Source organism: Hibiscus syriacus, unplaced genomic scaffold, assembly GCF_006381635.1.
Source record: "Hibiscus syriacus cultivar Baekdansim isolate YM2019G1 unplaced genomic scaffold, ASM638163v2 tig00112738_pilon, whole genome shotgun sequence".
Lineage (NCBI taxonomy): Eukaryota > Viridiplantae > Streptophyta > Magnoliopsida > Malvales > Malvaceae > Hibiscus > Hibiscus syriacus.
Window position 1 is genome coordinate 6,099,354 of NW_024063392.1, and position 5,723 is coordinate 6,105,076.

Consider the following 5,723-nt stretch of genomic DNA (forward strand, 5'->3'; position numbering starts at 1 on the left):
ACTTAGTGCCGAAACGGTTATTCATCCACACAGGATGAATTCTATGAAATTCATACTTAGTGCCTATTGGGTAATCACCACATACATCTTAAACAATCATACAAATATAATTAGCGCAACATATAGTAACACGATTAAATGCAATCACCTGTCTCGCCTTGCTTAGATATCTAAAATGGGAGATAATTACTCCAGAACTTGGCCCTTGCCTTTCGCCTTACTCGACTTGGGAGTTTGATTTCGATCTATCCCACATTCATTAAATACATGCATAATACCAATTGTTAGTGTATTTCCTAACAATTATAACTTAAACATTAATTAAAATACTTATTATTAACCTTTATACAATAATATCAACCCAACTTAAAATTTCTGGCCATTCAGTATCGATACCCCTAGCATGGTATCCATACTACCCTACTATGGTATTGATACCCCCTTCCGGTATCGATACTAAAATTAGCTTTGATGTGGCTTGGTATTGATACCCTCACCATGGTATCGTTACTATTATGCTATAGTACGGATACCCCCCTCCGGTATCGATACCAAAATTAGGTTCGATGTTACCTGGTATCGATACCCTTACCATGGTATCGATACTACCTCATAAGTATCAATATTGATTGAATCAGTATCGATACTTCTCATAAAATTCAACCCAATGTTTTCCTATAGTATTGGTACTGTTCTACCAGTACTGACACCCCTGCCCAGATTTTCCAGTTTTCAACCCGAAACTTACCCAACTTTGGCCAATTTTCCTCTCATTTACCCCTAAGAATACTATGTAACACTTCTCTACTTAACCCTACCAACTTTCCTTCATTTAGATACTTAAAACATCTAGTATCTCTCAAATGCATTTGATTCATAGAATCATACCAAAGTTTCCAACTTGTTTTAAACTCATTTTAGGCTTCTAATCATTCATTTACTTCTTTGACAAGTCAATTTTACCCATAACCATCCATAAACCCTTCTATTTCAATATATCACTCAAAAACCCATTTTCTTTAATCTCTAACATCTCATTCATAACTTAGTTTTAATCTCATCTAAACATTCCTTAAGCTTTCATCATATACAAAGCTTCAATAACCAACAAAAATTGAAAGAATAAACCATTAATTTGAAAACTTACTTTTGAACTAGGGAGAAGCTTGGTTACGGGGGGAAAGAGGAAGAAAAGGGAAAGAAGACTATATCCAACCTAATCACCTTTTCCCTTATCTTTAATACCAATTTAAAATACACTTTAAATTCTCTTTCATGTAAAGAACCAAAATGAACTCTTAATAATCCATAGTCATATTTTAGTCTTAACCCTTAATCCTAATCATTCTCATCTTTCATTATTTAATAGAATAAATCCTCATATTTTTGAATCATTTCAATATAGTCCCTAAATCAGTATTTATTGCATTACATCATAGGTACAAGACCACTAACTTTTATGATTCCGGGATGATGACCCCATCAAATAAAACGAGTGGCTTAGGGAGACTCTTCGTACGCCACGCCAATTGCATCTCACTCTCGAGGGCAAGTTGGAGTGAGTCATTTCCCTTCTAAAAAGTGATGCAATCGATTAATTGGAGACAATAAGGTTGGCTATGGAGTCAAATATTCCTATCTGGTGTATTTTTTATTAAAGCTTTGAGATAAATACATTGGAGAGGAACATACATATGAGCCAATGGACCAGTTTCTACACCTAAAGCAGTACGACAGGCTAATACTTGCGTATGAATGAGAGTTCCTTAGACTGAGTTGGTAAGCATCGGAGCTTGTGGAATGAGAGGCCCACCATTGTAGGAGGTTTAAAAAGGACATGTAACTTGATACCCTCACCCATTTAGTAGCCAAAAAATAGTTCAGAGAGTTTTAGTTAGGAGAGCCCAAGCATAGAGTGATTTTGGTGGGACAGAGTTGGAGAGTTCTAGAGTCAGCTAGACCCTTCCAGTTATCGACCAAGAGAGCTAGAGGCCCTCAGGGCTCGTAGAGGTCACTATTTAGTTCTTCTAGGGGTTTAGCTTAGAGTTCAGACCACGAGGACAAATCTAACCCTTGTAGAGACCCTTGTCTCCAGCTTTTGGATTAGGTGTCAGTAGATCATAGTAGAATATATCCTACCCAGTGTGTCCGACATGTGGGAAGAGACATCCCTCTTCGACATAGATCAACTCTATACATCTAGTGAGGTCGGGGGTCCTCGAAAGGTGGTAGGACTACTTCATGACATTTAGTAGGGGTATTACGAGATTTGTGACAGGCCCAGACCTTTGAATGGCTTCACGCCAGCATATTGTTTGAGCCCAAAAAGAGTGCGACTTTACAGATGTGATCTCAGGTACATTTATAGTGTTTTCCATTCCTATCACTATATTGGTAGATATGGGTTCCACCCATTCTATATATGTTAATATTTAGTTCATGAAAGAAATAATCCTGTCGATGATTTAGAAATAGGGGTTCGAGTATCTAGTCATTTAGGGTTAAATGTCCTGGTCGATAAAGTTTATCGCTGATGCCTAGTAGAGATCCAAGGTCAAACCTTCTTAGACGACCTGATAGAGTTACCTTTATGGGAGTTTAATATGATTTTGGGGATGTCTTAGCTTTCAGAACATGATGCTAGCTTGAAGTGCAGGGCGAGATAACTTAAAGTTAGAAGGATGATGGAACTAGAGTTACAATGACAAACGGGAAGTCGGGTTGCTCTATCACGGTTGTAGTAGTAGCTCAGAGATTACTTAGTCAGGGGTGTGAAGCCTTCTTGGCCCACGTTGTAGGTACAAGAGTTGTAATTTTGACACTGGGGGATATCTGCATAGTATGAGAGTTTTTTGATGTGTTCTCGGAGGATTTATCAGGGTTGCCAGCTGACCGAGAGGTTGAGTTTAGCATTGAAATATTACATGACTCAGCTCAAGTGTTCATTTCTCCTTATCGTATGGAACTAACGGAGCTAAAATGTTTCTCCTGAAGTGCGTCGATCCTCTTTGTTAAGAAGAAGCATGGGTCTATGAGGTTGTGTATTTACTATATGCAATTGAATAAATTGACTATAAAAAATTGTTACCGTTTTCCTAGAATTGAAGATCTCTTCAACCAGTTTAAAGGAGAATGTGTGTTCTTCAAAATAGAATTGAGATCAGGTACTACCAGTTGAAATTCAAAGACATTGACATAGCTAAGACGATGTTTAGGACAAGGTATGTCCACTATGAATTCCTCGTAATACCAATTGAACTCACCAATGACACAACGACATTTATGGACTTAATGAACCGTGTTTCCACCTATACTTAGATCAATTTGTGGTGGTCTTCATAGATGACATCCTTGTGTACTTTGGTTAGAGGAAGAACACGATCAACATCTTTTTATCGTCTTATAGACACTTCAGGAGCGTCAGCTTTATGCCAAGTTTAAGAAGTGTGAGTTTTGGTTTATGGAAGTTTTGTTTCTTAGTCATATTGTAGCAACGAATGGTATTCGAGTGGACCCCCAGAAGATTCAAGCAGTGTTGGAATGAGAACCGCCTAAGAATGTGTCTGAGGTACGTAGCTTGTTGGTTCTTGTTGGATACTATCATCATTTCATCAAGGGATTTTAGATGATAAGGACATCGTTGACTAAGTTACTACAAAAAGGGTTCCCTTCATAAAGGATCAAAGACGCTAAGAGTTTTGATCATTTGAAAATGATACAAACCCAAGCTCCCATTTTGACCCAACCAGAGTTAAGTAAGGAGTTCATCATGTTTATTGATGTGTTACTAAACGAGCTAAGATGTGCTTGATACAGGAAGGGAATGTAGTGGCATATGCGTCTCACCAGCTTAAACTGCATGAGCGAAAATACCCTACTCATGACTTAGAACTTGCAGCGGTCATGTTTACGTTAAAGAATTAGAGACACTATTTGTTTGCGTTAGGAACGCCGTCGTACCCTATGAAGCAGCAAAAACAAAACTCGACGGTCTCACCAGCGATCCAAGTAAACAAAACCAAAATTGGGAGAAAATGATACAAATACTTATAATGGGTTCTTTGAAAAACAAAAAACAACAACGTATAATGGTGATCATGAACGGTTCGATTCATAAGCCTCTATGAAACCACGTCTCAACCTCTACTTAGTTCACCCGATTGAGAGCAAAATTTATTTTTTCCAAAAATAGTTTTGAGAAAAATGGATGAAGAAGTAAGTCGACTGCTAGACCTTTCCTTACTTTGAATATATTAGTTACCCCAACATATTAGGATTTTAAGTTATTTCGAATTAATTAAAAATCTTATTTAATTAATTCAAATTAAATATCCATTAAAGACTTATAATCTGAATTATAGTCTTTAACATTTATTTAAAGTTTTATTTAATTATTTAGAATTAAATATTGATTAAAAAAGTTGTAATCATAATTACCTTCTTTTAATGTTTACTTACTATATTCGGGATAATTAAAGTTATATGTATATCAAATATACATATATTAACTCTAGATATATTTTAGTAACATACAACAAATTGCACATCTTTGCTCATTTCAATCCTAGGGTGTGACCCTGTAGCTTCTTGTAACGTTAGTAGTAATTATTAAAACAATTCTACTATTACATACAATAAGTGACATCTAGCAATATATCATTGTCACCTAAGTTACAAGAAATTATAATTCGACATATCATCTTTGTGATTAACTCTTTTATATATTATATCCTTTTGTCCTTTATATCTAGAATAGGCATAAGTCTTGGAATAGTCACACTTGTATAACACATCTATTGTTTATTGATATATAGAGTAGAACATAATTAACGAATAATTTGTTATATCTTTTATCAACTTGTTCAAGCATGGCCATGCATTTCTAGTCTCACTCAATCAAGTGACCTGTGATATATTTCCTATTATGTTGGAAGGAAAAATCTTATCTTAATCATACACACCCCACTACATATATTGAGATATATTCAATAACAATCTTTATAGTGTAACCTATTACAGAGAATGTTTAACTGTATAAAAACATACAACAATATATGTTAGGATAACATTGATCTCAAGTCTGAGGATCATACATATAGTCATCACCATGAGCAATGTTATGACCGTCACATAATAATCCAAGACATATGTTCATAGTGGGCCAATCCAATACATTGTTCTCTAACAATATGATCATGTATTAATTCTGACATCTCTATGTCAATGACAACTCGTTGTCATCAATCAATAACATGTTAGTCTTAAGCGTATTATTATTATCCATGCCCATAATAATACTTGACTATAGATCTTTTAATAATAATTATGTTATTATATGGGCTTTATTATCTTTCAGTTTATGTTAAACACATACATATAACAAAAAATAGCAGTGGCAATGCCTTTATGCAATAAAATCGATAAATAAATGTATTATTACAATCATTATATGATTGGTCTTTGGGCATACTCTAACAGTTTGGGGAAAATTTTCATATCTTTATGGACCAAAATAGCCTTAAGTACCTACTCACTAAGAAGGAGTTGAACTTGAGGCAACGTAGATGGGTAGAGCTACTGAAAGACTATGATTATGTAATGACTACCACCCGTGTAAAGTGAATGTAGTAGCGGATGCCTTGAGTAGGAAATAGATGCTAGAGTTGCAAGCCTTATTGGCCACTTGATCTTGACTGATAATGGAGGTTTATTAGTTGAGTTGT